We start from the raw sequence: 15,024 nt of genomic DNA, 5'->3' as shown, positions 1-15,024 counted from the left end.
ATGATACAACAATGGAGTCATAGCAATCAATCTCTGTCAATTAATTTATAATCGATTCAGCTCCATTGGTAGAGAGCTTGGAAACCATAGGCCCAAAGTCACTTATTCCTCTCAAGTATGTTACATTTAGCACATATTAAGTTTTAAGTTAAGTTATTCGTATATTGTATACCATAGCATCTATGTTGTTAAATACGTCCATCTAATAATGACTAATATGCATTGTCTTATAAATAATTAGAAATCAACAAATTCTATGTCTCTGTGAACATGGTAAAAAGAGAGGAGACATCCCTTTTATCATCAGCAGAAAATCATCACAGTGGGGTCAGACTGCATCTATACGGATAATGCTTAAGGTATATTCCCTTTGGCAGAGGAGTACATAGTACCGTATAATTCCTACAGCGCAGGAGGCCATTCGGCCCATCAAGTCTGCATCAACTCTTTGAAAGTGTAACCAACTTAGGCCCACTCCCCCTGCCCTAACCCCATCTAACCTGCACATCTTTGGACTGTGGGAGGAAACCGGAGCACCCAGAAGAAACCCATGCAGACAAGGGGAGAAAGTGCAAACTCCATACAGTTACCCAAGGCCAGAATTGAAGACAGGTCCCTAGCACTGTGAGGCAATACCTGAATGATAAATTGGTTATTTTTATTTACAGATGCTATCCGACAAGGTATAATAATACAATTTCAAAATTCTGTTGTAGTTCAGGCGAACACGATTTGCAGTTTGTTTCTTTTTAATTGCTTTATTCAGGAAACATTTTTTTTTCTCCTGGCACTTGATTTACTTGGGTGAAACACTATTTTGAAAACACTGCAGGCAAGCATTCTGTACTGTCACCTCTGCTTACAGCCTTTTCAATCAGCAGATGTTTGGAACAATGAGCAAAATTAATGGTCCAAACCTACAGTCCGGATTGAACTGCGGGCTGAAAATCTTGGCTAAGAAAATATTTTGTTCAATCCGGAGTGGATTTGAGGCCATCCAGCATCATTCTCCCAACAGACATTAGATGCACAGTATTTTTGTTGCTATGGCAACAGCTACTCATCAGCTGCCAGAAGGTGGCTTGAAATTGCCAGGTTATTTGTGCATGGTTTTTAGAATATAGACATCGTGGCTCCATCTATTTAACAGGACAAACAAGAAAACATCCAATCATAGGGTATTTATTTGGAAAAAGTATTTCATTGATAGAAGCTGTATACTTAATTTTTTATAAAAACATTCCTCAGTTTAAATTAACATTTGCAAAGGGTACTTTAGCAAGACTTTGTACCCAACGATACTTGCTATTTTGAGACACTGCTTTTTTGATGGGAAACAGAAAGCTGATTGGCATGAAGATTGAAATGAGTAGGTGAGAAGATGAGAAAAATTCAGATTGGGTGGGATGATGCTATGAGTTTTAACAGCCTTTGGATTGTGAGAGGTCATTAACTGAGGAGTTCCATAGCTTTGAATTTGCTGAGAGAATGAATCAGGCAGGGTAGGAGATGATAGTGCAATGAGTCTTTATTTTACTGCAGTCAGGTGGCAAAGCAAGTTGGATGGCTTCATTGAAGTGTAGGTGCAGCAAGAGATGGAGTATTTATTTTTGCACAGATAATTAAATGCATACTGCACTTGGACACATGAGTCATTGCCACTCAAATAATTAATCTTTTACACATCTGTCAAGATCAGTAAATAATACCTCCAGACTCTTATATTTTAACTCACTTCAAAAACAGAGGACATCACTTTTTTAATTGAACACGCTACCATATCTTTGGCATAAGGTGTAGAATACTTAGGCAGGCGAACACTGGAGCAGCTGTTTGGAACAGATGGGTCTTACAACTGCTAGTGCGGTATGTCTGTCACAAACGGCTTTGCCTGGTCACTTTGCTCGAAGGGGTCAAACAAATGTGGCCTTGGTGCTGTGTGACAGAATGCCATTCCAGCAAAAAGGAGGCTTATATTCCACAGAGCATGTAACACTAACACTGAAGTATGACACGTACACAGAGCGAACACTTAAAACAAAATACTGAATGCAATTGGGTGTTTTTCTTTTTAACAAAGTGAAATTCAAGAAAAACATTTTGTATTGACATTGTTTTAGTCAAGCGTAAGACAACTAAATAGTTAAATTGAGAATTACGTGTAAAACCTTGCACAAATAACCATGCTGTATTGACACAGAAATATGTACAATGGCAGAGAACACTCTGCCTAACTAACCCACAGAAGTCTCCTCTCATCCTCCTTCACCTAACCCTATCAATATATCCTTCTATTCTTTTCTCCCCCATGTTTATCTAGTTTACATTTCAATGCACTTCTGCGACAGTCACCTCAACTACTACTCATTGCAGCAAATTCCACATTATAACCATTCTCTGAGTAAATCCAGAGTGGAATTATTAACGATGATCTTATATTTATGGCCCATTTCTCCACTCCCACTCAGAAGTATAGAAGTAAGAATGCAGAAGGCCATTCGAGTCTCTTGCACCTGTTCCAGTGCTACCTTTACATCTGGAGCCATGTACTGGGCTGAAACTATGACAGTAATCTAAATACAATTATATCTGCCACAATTGCCAAGACTTGGCTAAAATATCACAGGCCCTCCTTACAGGATATATTTTAATTACATTTTAATCTGATTCCATTCTGTCTGCAATCTCCTGTGGGTATATCGGAGACCAGCCAGAAAAGGTAGGCCTCAAGCAATGCATAGTGTGACCCCTGCCAGGTTCCATTCTTTTACTCAATAAGGCACTCTGTGAAACAGCTGAGATCAGCATCAGACCATCTAGGAAAAGCCTCAGTGAAAACACCAGCTGAGATAGAATCTGAATCCAGGGCTTTAGACTGTGAACAAATGAACTGATCTGCGTTGTTCTAAATTTAGCATCCCAATTGCAACTGCTCTTTCCATTGCTACATATCTGTGGCCGGGATTTTCTGGTCTGCCCCGCGGTGAGGTTTCCAGTGGCAGAGGCAGCTCGCCATTCGCCGCTGAAGGGGTCTTCCGGTTCCGCCAAAGTCAATGTCCATTTGCACAGCTCACCAGTCACACCGACGGGGAACCAACCATGAGCGAGGGGGAGGGGGAAGGCGGGTGTTGGGATTCATACTTGGTGGGATCAGAAGATCCCGGCAGAGGGAAGTGCCAGGAAACTCGAAAACAGGCTCAAAGGGCCAGATGGCCTACTACTGCTCCTAGTTCTGATGTAAAACCCTGCCCTAGGTCCTGAATAATGTAGAGTTAGAATCATACAGCACAAAAGGAAACCATTTGGCCCATTTTGTGTCTCAATTAGCTCTCTGAAAGAACTACCAATTGTACTATTACAGCAAATAAGGTCTGTAAAGTTATTGATTCATCAATAAGAGTCATACATCACAGATAGAGGCCATTTGGCCCGTCGTGTCTGGCCTGGCCATCGAGCACCCAGCCATTCTAATCCCATTTTCCAGCACTTGATCCATAGCCTTCTATGCAATGGCATTTCAAGTGCCCATCTAAATTTTCCTCAAATGTTGTGAGGGTTCCTGCCTCTACCACCCTTTCAGGCAGTTAGTTCCAGATGCCCATCACCCTTTTAAGTGAAAAAGTTTCTCCTCAAATCCCCTAGAAATCTCCTACCCTTTATTTTAAATGTATGCCCCCTGGTTATTGACCCCTCTACTAAGGGAAAAAGTTCATTCCTATCTACCTTACTTATGCCCTTCATAATTTTATACACCTCAATCAGGTTCCCAGATCAGCCTTCTCTGCTGTAGGGAGAACACCCCCAGCCTAACCAAATTAGCTTCCAGCCCAGGCATCATCCCGGTGAATCTCCTCTGTACCCTTTTAGTGCAGTCACATACTGATGCTAATCAATTCGCACAGGCACAATCAATATTCAATTCACGGCAGTTCAATTTTAGTGCTATATTTCCATTATTATTCTTGTTCCCTTTTGTAAATAAATTTTACCTCACTTTTATTTTTAGCTTTCTTTAAAAAAAGTACAAAACAAATTCTCCTGCATAATGCAAAATGTGCAGTAAACTCGTAGAGCTTGGCCCATTCAGACTCTATGCTCTGATCCTGTTCTTTCCCCTTTCAAGATTGATTGCACCCGCAAGTCCCACCCAGTCTCTCTGTTCATACTGTTCCATGTATACCCACAGAGCTGGGATTGGAAAATTGAAAACATTATTTTAAACCAGTAAAATAGCACACACAGTTTTTCTTAAAATGAATAAGGCTGCTCTGTGGCAAAGTTTCAACCATGAATTTCGGTAGCTAATGAATCAATTTACAAATGATAAGTTGAAGTGAAAGAAGAAGAGAAAATCAAGCGAAAAATTCCCAGCCAGTAAATTAACCAACATTAAGTGAGGAAGAATTAAAGAATATCTGAGCAAGAAAGAAACAATTCGCATTTATCAAGGATTTTAACACTAACAAATCCCAAAGAGGTAAATGAAGTAACGAAAACAGATGTCGAGTCAGGAAGAGAGATATTGGGAGAGATGACCGAAAGCGTGGTCAAAGGAATGGAGTTTGAGAAACTTTTCAAAGGTGCATTAAGTCATTGGGAAGTAGAGGTATTTACTGAGTGAATTCCAGAAAGTAGGGAGCAGTGAAGCAGTAAAGGGAAGAGAGAAATAAACAGAAAATCAGAATCAGGGGATTGAAGCTTTTAGGAAAAAGTACTGAGGAGTACAGATACGATGGGGCGGTTACGAGGGGAATTGCCGACCATGGAACAATTGTCGACTGCTGGAAAAATCGGTTCACTAATGTTCTCCATAGACGGAAATCTGCCGTCCTTTCCCCGACTGGACTACATGTGACTCCAGGCACACAGCAATGTGGTTGACTCTTAAATGCCCTCTGAAATGACAAACCCAATTCAAGGGCAATTAGCGATGGGCAATAAATGCTGGCCCAGCCAGTGACGCTCACATCCCCTGAATGAATTTTTAAAAAGTCAAAGTCAATTGAGGCACCCGGAGAGTTGGAGTGTGGCATATTCAACACACAAAAGCAAAATATTGCAGATGCTGGAAATCCTAAATAAAAATTGTGCTGGAAATACTCAGGTCAGGCAACATCTGTGGAGAGAAACAAAGTCAATGGGCGCAATTCTCCGCACTCACGACGGTGCGGAGAATAGCGGGCTTCGTAAAATTTTACGGCCACGCTAGTCTGACGCCCTCCCGCTCTTCTCCCCCACCCCACGCCCGACTCCCGATACGAATCGCTGCCGCCGTTTTTTTTACGTCCAGCAGCGATTCTCAGCTGGCCGATGGGCCGAGTTCCCAGCCCTTTAAGGCTGTTTTTACGAACGGCAAACACACCTGGTCTGGCCGTTCGTAAAAACGGCCGTAAAGTGCCGATTTTGAAAACCATGGCACCGATTGGCACGGCAGTACCACGGCCGTGCCAAGGGTGCCATGGGCCCGCGATCGGTGGGCACCGATCGCGGGCAGCGGGTCCGATACCCGTGCACTCTTTGTCCTTCCGCCGCCCCGCTGTATCACTTCGCGGGGCGGCTGAGGGGCATCCCGGCCCGTGCATGCGCGGGTTTCGCGCAAATGCGCGATGACGTCATCCGCGCATGCGCGGGTTGGAGTCTTCCAATACGCGCATGCGCGGCTGACGTCATGTGACACGTCAGCCGGCGCAAACTCTGGCAAGCGGGCTTAACGAAATTCGTTAAGCCCGCGATGCCGGAGTTTACGGCGGCGGCATGCTAGCCCCGACCGGGGACCAGAATTGGTTCCCGGTCGGGGAGGGGGGGGGGGGAGTCTGGTGTCAAACCCGCCCGGATTTGACGCCAGCCTTACGATTTCTCCCTGTCTGGGAGAATCGCGCCCAATGTTTCAGGTTGATAGCCTTTCACCAGGTATCTCTGAAAGGTACATTTTTGCTTTTATTTTCACAATACATATGGAAGCCTACCACATGGCTGTGAATGACATCACTGAAATTAAGGAAGAGGTTGGCTCAAAGATAGATTCTTGCAGCACTATGGAGGTGCTGTGTAAGAGATGGTAATGAGACCACTGCTAGAGATGTGCCGGCCGTGATCAGAGAGGTATTTGTGCAAAGGGACGCATATGAGGAGAGCAAGACAAAGAAGAAATTGAGGAAGGAGTTATGGGGGAGGTGAACATGGAGCTCATTGGCTATGATACTTTCCTATCTGAGGGCCTTAAAAAGTAAGTTTGGAGATGGGGCCAAAATAGTTTTCAAAATAGTGAGTGATGTGATGAAAACAGTTTTGAAAGGGATGAAAAGAGTACCTGATAAGAGACGATGCCAGATAGCATGTGCATCAGAAAGGAGAAGTGTGTACTGGGGAGTTGGATGTGAAAAGGATGACCAATTATTAGTAGCAATGAGGAGAGAAGGAGTTGAAATTTGGAGAGTAGTTTGAGAGTGAGTTTGTGAGACATCTGAGGAAAAGATTTCTTCATGGGCGGAAGAAGAGAATAGTGTGATTGGTGATGCGAATGGAAAAGGTTTCAACAGATAGCCTTGTTGGAATCAAGATTTCATGTGCAGAGATACTGGGCAGGATTCTCGCAAAAGATTTCTTAGGATGTGATTCAACTAATTGAAAACAAAGACCCATAGCGAGTGTGTTTAGCCGCATGTTTCTTGGAGCTTGCAGTGCCGAGATGTACTTGACTGCACAAGGGGCCTCAGCAGGGAACACGCAGCCATGGCCTCACATAGCCCCAATTTATACACTGGGGAGCGCTGCTTATCGGAACTCCCCAGTGTAGTGAGAGATCAGGATATCAATTTTGAATGACATCTTGAACTCAGAGGCTCCCGAAGCGCCCCCCCCCCCCGAAGCGACTAATGCCCCCCCAGTCCAAACGCACTATGAGAGGGTCCCTGCACCCCCTCACGCACCCTCCCCCACACCCACACTGGGCAGCCTCAAACCGATCACACAAGTGCAAAATATTCCAGCTTGGCACCACATGGGCACCATGGAGCACTGCCAGGGTGCCCAGGTGGCACTGCCAAGGTGCCCAGGTGGCACCAGGGCACCACCCTGCTCAAAGGGTGTGCAGCTGGGGACCTTTGACACCTGGGAGACCCTCACGAGTGCCGTTCTGTCTGGTCCGCATTTGTGCAGATCTGTGCTGAACGCCACTCACCCGAAGTCTCCGAGGCAAAGGGGATCAATCCAAAAGCCTCGGAATCTGCACATTAGAGTGAGACTAGCTGTCTTGCTCTAATATGCAGATTTGCCAAAATGTGATCCCACCCTCAATGGAAGGGATTTACATAGCAACATCTCAAGATCACATTGGATCTTTTCAGGCACAGAATGGCCATTGGATCATACTGTAAGTTTGTTCTCCATAGGAAAACCAGTGAGATTGACACTTGGTGGTTTGGGGCAAATTAGTTCGCAATTCGACCACACTTAGAATTTTTTTTGGAGCCTGTCGAGATTCTCACTGAATTCTCCCACACGTGTGGGGACCTAAAGACACTGGCAAGAACGGCTCCTCAAAGATCGGGGCACTCTTCTTAAATGGAACGGGCCTGAACCAGATTATGTTGGAATGTGGGTCGGGGAGAATCCCAAAGAGGTTTCTTTCTGCCAGTAAACAGCTCTGGCCCTAGCGCGATTTGTGCAGGAGCACGTGGTGCCGGAGAATTGAGCCCACTACGAGAGATGTCTGGGATATGTGAATGGGAATTTATATAAGAAGATTGGGAGGGATATGTCTTTTTATCATTTGTGGTATGTAATGTTTAACTCACAAGGCCAGTATTTATTACCTGCCCCCAATTGTCCCTGGAAAGGTGGTGGTGAACAACCTTCTTGAACCATTGGGCGGGATGTACCCACCACCCTGCCGCGTGTTTTTTAGCAGCGGAGGGGGCCCACCAGTGGGATTTAGTGGTCCTGCCATTATCAATGGGATTTCCCATTTACAGCACCACTTGTTGTCAGGAAACCCGTGCGCCGGCGTGGGACTGGAAATTCCACTAGAGTGAACAGCCGGTAAATCCCACCCATTGTAGTTCACACTGTGAAGGTATAGAACATAGAACATAGAACAGTACAGCACAGAACAGGCCCTTCAGCCCTCGATGTTGTGCCGAGCAATGATCACCCTACTTAAACCCACGTAACCCGTAACCCAACAATCCCCCCATTAACCTTACACTACGGGCAATTTAGCATGGCCAATCCACCTAACCCGCACATCTTTGGACTGTGGGAGGAAACCGGAGCACCCGGAGGAAACCCACGCACACACGGGGAGGATGTGCAGACTCCACACAGACAGTGACCCAGCCGGGAATCGAACCTGGGACCCTGGAGCTGTGAAGCATTGATGCTAACCACCATGCTACCGTGAGGCCCCGTATACCAAGACTGAGTACAGATTTGTTAAATGAATGGCTTTCAAACTGTGGTCTCCACAGGTTAAGGTGTGATCCCAGTAGATCTTCAAAATCATTGTAATTTTGCCCATCAGTTACATATATTTCAGACTTTATTGTAAATATCTATATTTATTGACCGACAGCACATAATTTTCCTGTTAAAATTTGTTTTCTTTTTGTAAATTTGTCCTTCTGTAATGATTACATAGTTTTTCCTTTGGGTATCTGGCATTATCTTACGGAAGTTAGGACAGGGAATTGACAGGAGTATATCAATATTTGTTCGCACGCCTGACAGTACGTCAATACTAGAGCAGGATCCTCAGTTGCATGCCAACATTTGAGGGCAGCATGGTGGTGCAGTGGGTTAGCCCTGCTGCCTCACGGCGCCGAGGTCCCAGGTTCGACCCCGGCTCTGGGTCACTGTCTGTGTGGAGTTTGCACATTCTCCCCGTGTTTGCGTGAGTTTCGCTCCCACAACCCAAAGATGTGCAGGGTAGGTGGATTGGCCACACTAACTTGCCCCTTAATTGGAAAAAATGAATTAGTTACTCTAAATTTATGAAAATAATAATTTAAAAAAATTTGAGAGAACATTTTCTCTCCTCTCCCACAGCAGAGCAAAGTTTGAAATCACTGTTAACTATTCATATTGCCACAGCTACTGGGTCAATATTGCGAATACAATTAATTTTAAAATGCAAGAAAAAGGTGTCAAATCTTTTTCTATTAGGCAGGCCTCCCAAAAGGAAAGGGAGGTTGGATGATAAAATTCAGCAGGAAAATCACGGAAATACTTTAAAACAAACAGAAACAACTTGCATTTGTGTAGCTCTTTCACATCCTCAATATGCCCCAAAGTAATTGACATCTAATTAAATCAGTGGAAGGAAACCTCAGCCGGGGGGCCATATGTAACTCATCTGGGTTCTGAGTGCAGCCCATGAGACATTTAGTTGACGGCTGCCACATCACCCTCATTTCTATCGGTATGACTAAAGTGATAGGCACATAAGGGCAAGTGAAGTGAGGTGCGTGTAAGGGCAGCATGGTGGCGCAGTGGTTAGCACTGCTGCCTCACGACGCCGAGGTCCCTGGTTCGATCCTGGCTCTGTGTCACTATCCGTATGGAGTTTGCACATTCTCCCCGTGTTTGCGTGGGTTTTGCCCCCGCAACCCAAAGATGTGCAGGGTAGGTGGATTGGCCATGCTAAATTGCCCCTTAATTGGAAAGAATGAATTGGGTACTCTAAATTTATTTAAAAAGAGTGAGGTGCATGCTGATTGCGCACATTGACTGTGAGAGCCGTGTGCTCCCTCTGTATCCAAAGCGTAAATATTTATTTTGCTTCTAATAATTATAAATATAAATGATTAAGAGTTTTTTATAACTCGTTATGAAATATTCAGCATTTATTAAATCTTATTCATGGGGTCTTGGTTAGTGAACAAGCCTGATTTCAATCTTGCTGCCCACTGAGATGAAGGAGGGCCATTCATGCAACCCACTAACTAGCCAAAGTTGTCCATCACTGAACTAAACAATTTGAAAGTGCTATCACTACTGCCATCATGCTGAGATGATTTTATGTTAAAAGGTGCTACATAAATGGAATTTGTTTCTAACTTCTGTCATGTAGCCAATTTGCTTCGCACCTGGTAAGCTCCCAGAAATAACAATGAAATGATGAACAGATAATCTGATTCAGTAATGTTGGCTGTGAAATTATTGATCATAGTGCTGTGACTACAGTCTGCATTACTTGGTTGGAAATTTGCAAAAGAACAAACTTGCATTATAATATTGTAATATATAAATGCAATACAAGAGGCCAAATATGATGGAGGCTGGAGTGAAGATGAGAGGGGAGAGGTTAGTGAGTGGTAAGCCATAGATAGGCAAGGGTGGATACAGTTTATAGCCAAACCCGAGATGCTTGGCAGACTGCATTTCGACTATGGCACTCTGAGCAATGAGCAGAATGTATAGGGCGCAATTCTTCCAAAGGGAGACAAACAGCCGACGCTGGAGGCCGTTCCTCGCCACCTATTCTCCACCCCCAGGGGGCTAGGAGCGGCGGCGCGTGAATTTCGCGCGCTGGGCCTTGGCGCTTGCGTCCAAGCGGCGCGCCGGGAATGGCGCGGCCGGCGGCGCCTAAGTGACGTCAGCCGTGCGTGCACGGTTGCCGTCTTCCCCTCCGCTGCCCCGCAAGACATGGCGGCTTGATCTTGCGGGGCGGTGGAGGGAAAAGAGTGCGTCTTTTAGAGACGCTGGCCCGATGATCGGTGGGCACCGATCGCGGGCCAGACACCTCCTGAGCACGCCCGTGGTGCTCGTTCCTCCCTCCGCCCCCATAGGCCCCACATGCAGCTGTCGCGCGATGTTCACGCCGGCAGCGACCAGGTGTGGTTGGTGCCGGCGTGAACCGGTCGGGTTCGGCAGGCCGCTCGCCCCATCTGGGCCGGAGAATCGTCGATCGCCGTTAGAAACGGCAAGCGGCGATTCTCCGAGCGGCCTGTCGCAAAAGCGGTGGGAGAATCACGGGGGGTGTCAGGGCAGCGTGGGGTGACTCGCCCGGCCCTCCTGCGATTCTCCCACCCGGCGTGGGGGTCGGAGAATTGCGCCCATAGTTTTGGGGTGCATACAAGTAAACCCTTCTCTCATTTGTTTGATTTAAAATTCTCATGCTTGCATCCAAATCTGCCCCTGGCCTCACTATCGAAAAAAGCTGCAACCTCTCAACCCTCCAGAATTCTGTGTTCTTCAAATTCTCACCTCTTGGGCACCCCAAATGTCTTCACCTGATAATTGTAGGTCACGTTTTCAGTTTTGTTGGCCTCAGGTCTGGAATTCACTCCCTAAATCTCTGTCCCTCTCTCTCCTCCTTTAAGATGTTCCTTAAAATCTACCTCTTTGACCATGATTTTGGTTACCTGTTGTAATATGTTTTTGTGACTCAATGTCAAATTTTGCTTGATAATACACTGTGTAGCACCTTGGGATACTTTACTCTGTTAAAAGCACTATAGAAGTGCAAGCTGTTGTTATTGAGAGAATGTTAGATACATTGGGAAACATTGTGGTAAGCAGCAGCATATTTATCTTCTCAGATTACACAAGAAGTGTTTGTAGAATAGCAGTGGTGGAAAATTGAACTGGGATGCCATCAAACAAATCCCTGGAGAAAGGAGAAGGGAGGGGAGGAGAAGAAGCAACTCATGTTGGGGAAAAGTCATGGCAGACATGCTGCAAATGATCTGCCTGATAAGGAGGCGACCAGATGGAGGAGACAAAGGAAACTCCATTATCAGTGTGAAACCAAGGGCTTGAGCTGACTTTCAGCAAATGGGAACACGTCAATCAAAGGTTATCTTGATAATGAACAAGAGAAGACCTCCACAGATGAGGTAGGGGAATACTTCAGGAACCGGAGTGCAGACCCGACAGACCGATAATGCATCCTAACATCAGCGTCTTTTTAAATGTTACAGGAGCGTCTACAGGTTTATGACTTCTGAAACTTTAAAAAAAAGCTTCATCAGACAAAGCAATATCCTCGCAAGGTGGTCTTGCAACAATGTAAATAAATACAATTACAGGCAGTTAAATAATGCTGAGATTGTGTTGGTGGCAATGTCTAAACCACTTTGAATTGTCAATATCTGCAATAAAACTAATCGAGTAAAGTACCTCCCATACAGTCGCTCTGGAGCTATTATTCTGTTTAAATTGCTGTTTTCACTACATTTGGTGTTGCAGTGCCAAACAAATTAAATGGATGGGAGTCAGAATTTTCCTTTTAGTAGTTTCAATCATACAAATGCATAGCAAGTGACTAACCTGTTTGTAGTGGGTGAATTACTGCTAGCATGTTTCATGAATGTAAAATATACAAACTTGTCACACAAATGGACAATTTTCATTACAGAAAATTAGGTTAAGAAGGGACCTCATCGTGGTGTGCAAAATTATGGAAAGCTTTGAGAAAGGAAATCAGGAAATCATATTTCTACTGGTCAGTGAGTTGATAACTTTAAAAATGTTATTCTTCGGACGTGGGCAATGCTGGCCACTGCTAGCTTCTGTGAAAAGGTGGTGAACGATCTTCTCCTTAATCCACTGCAGCCCTTCCAGTGATGGTGTTTGATATAATCACAAAAAACAAGTGTAGTGTTTGAGAGAAAAAAGTTTGAAGTAGATATTTGCTAGCACAAGGCTTTGGGTTGGTCTTAAGGCCCATATTTGATATGGCAGCACATGCCTGAATCAAATGCCCTGAGATTGGCCTTCATTAACATTTAAAATTCAAGATGCCCGTGCCTGTCTCACCTCCATATTTAACTTGCACATGTGAGGAGCACAAACACTGGTCCAAAGGAAATGCTGGAAAGTGCAGATGGGTTGAAGCTGCCAACAGGTTTGGTAAAGTTGTTGGCGTGAGGTGTTGGGGCAGAATGCATAACATACAAGTGAAGTGGGCTGAATAATTGAAAAATAAACACTTAAAAAGGTTTGCAGACAAGGGAATGGGGCAAAGTGGATAGTTCTTAACAGGAGGCTGGGAAAAATACATCTTCTTCGGTTACTATAAAGTTTTTTTATGTTTAGAATTAAAAGGTAAACTGACCAAAGACTGTGGTAATCCACTATTCAAAAGCTGCAAAGGCAATGATGCCAACACAATTCGCCCTGCCCCATTTCACTTGGGTTGGAGTCTTTCAATAAATATAGACTGCGAAAGCACAGCTACAACATTTGCTGCTGTGGCATTTCAGGCAGACTGTGGCAAACTATTGATTTCCTTGTTTAAAACAACACAGCTTCAAAAGGAAGACTGGAGTGCCTCAGCTAAGAGGGAGGTTAATACAGTTTCTTTGTTCAGCTGACATAGGGATGAGATTTTAACCAGTGTGCCTGAACCATTTCATTCGCTGTGTGACTAATCTTCATTACGATCAGCCCTTCAGTGGTTATCTTATTCCTTACTGTCTGGGTTAAGACGAGCCATCTGCCTTACCCGGCAGAAAAGGTCAAACAGATCAGACTTTATCAACCTACAAATAAATGAGTTACTTGATAAGAGTGAGTGGCTAGATACACACTTCCAGGTCCATAATGTAATTCAAAATACTGAGTGGACTTTACAGATTTTAAAAGAGGTGTTGGCTTTATATCTTGTAGTTGGGCGAGACCCCTATTCAAAAAGATACGCTTGATCTATCTGCAGAACTGCTCTCTGCATGTTGTTTGAGGTAAAATAAAATTGTTTTATGATGGGAAATTGAGATCAAAACTACATTCTAATAAATCAGGAGGTCTTTGTGGCGAGCAGCCATAGGGAGCAAGTCTGCCACTGCACTTCCATGCTGCAGGTAAAGTGGATTTTGTAATGGAGTTAACTCTTTGAATACTGGATACGATTCATAGCAGTTGCACCTAAAACCGATCCTCCTTGTGCTTGACACAGGGGTTTGAAAATATTGTGCCCAATTTGCCAACGCTAATTTATGCCCAAATAGCCTCTCAATCCCTGAAGAACACATATCTTAGAATGGCCACAAATCAGCATAAACAATCCTCAGGAAAGTGTTAGACCTACTTTAGGTTTGAAAATTTATGTTTCAACTCATTTCATCATCATTCATGCACATCAGCGTAGCATTTTTGGTACCTGCAATTAAGGAAGCATTTCAATTTTAAAAAAAATTTAGAGTACCCAATTATTTTTTCCAATTAAGGGGCAATTTAGAGTGGCCAATCCACCTAGCCTGCACATCTTTTGGTTGAGGGGGTGAAACCCACGCAGACACGGGGAGAACGTGCAACCTCCACACGGACAGTGACCCAGGGTCGGGATTCGAACCCAGGTCCTCAGTGCCGTAGGCAGCAATGCTAACCACTGTGCCACCGTGCTGCCCTCGCATTTCAATTTTTTACACTAACGTGTCAGTGAGAGTATTTTTTTTAAATGGTCCAGGAATTGTAATTAAACACCTGGAGAATGCATTTCTTTTGCTGCTATGACTGAAAAGAGGTTACAGTGTTGAGAGATCCCTGGTCAAGCACAATTGGAGGATCCTCATGTTTGAGGGCAGTGAGCATGGTCATTTTTGTGGACTGAGATTTCCTTAGCCGATGGTTGGACGGAATAAATTGAGACAACATTAGTGCATTGTATTTACCTGTGTAACTCATTTTAACCCCAAATTTCTGTCAGCTTTTAACCCAAAATTTTTGACACCTTTTAAGCCGCAGAATTGGTTGGTACTCAGCTGCACGACTCTCTGGGTGTAGAACTTTAGGTTAATCAGCGACAGATTTGGACAAATTAATTGCAAAATGAGTATGAAGCTTCCAGTGTGATTGTCATACTGTAATGAAGAACATTGAGTACACCAATAGTCATCATCAGCACACAGGACAGAAACACAAAAATGAAAGGGGGTGCAGCAGAGATTCACGACAATGACGCCAAAGTTTAGAGGTTTAAACTCGGAAGGCAGATTCCAAAAACACGGCTGATCAACATATTTTTGTCAGGGAAGGATGTCAGGGGAAATAGAGAAAGGCAGACAAAAGAAGTTGAGAAGTAGA

At 44.3% G+C, this 15,024-nt stretch overlaps 1 protein-coding gene across 2 annotated transcripts in view; it reads right to left on the bottom strand.

Annotated features, from left to right (window-relative positions):
- myo1d (myosin 1D) overlaps window positions 1–15,024 on the bottom strand; it is a 711,487-nt gene that overhangs the window by 147,131 nt on the left and 549,332 nt on the right. The window lies entirely within an intron of this gene.

The sequence above is a fragment of the Scyliorhinus canicula genome, chromosome 19 (assembly GCF_902713615.1).
Source record: "Scyliorhinus canicula chromosome 19, sScyCan1.1, whole genome shotgun sequence".
NCBI lineage: Eukaryota > Metazoa > Chordata > Chondrichthyes > Carcharhiniformes > Scyliorhinidae > Scyliorhinus > Scyliorhinus canicula.
This window is presented reverse-complemented; position numbering and strand designations above follow the sequence as displayed.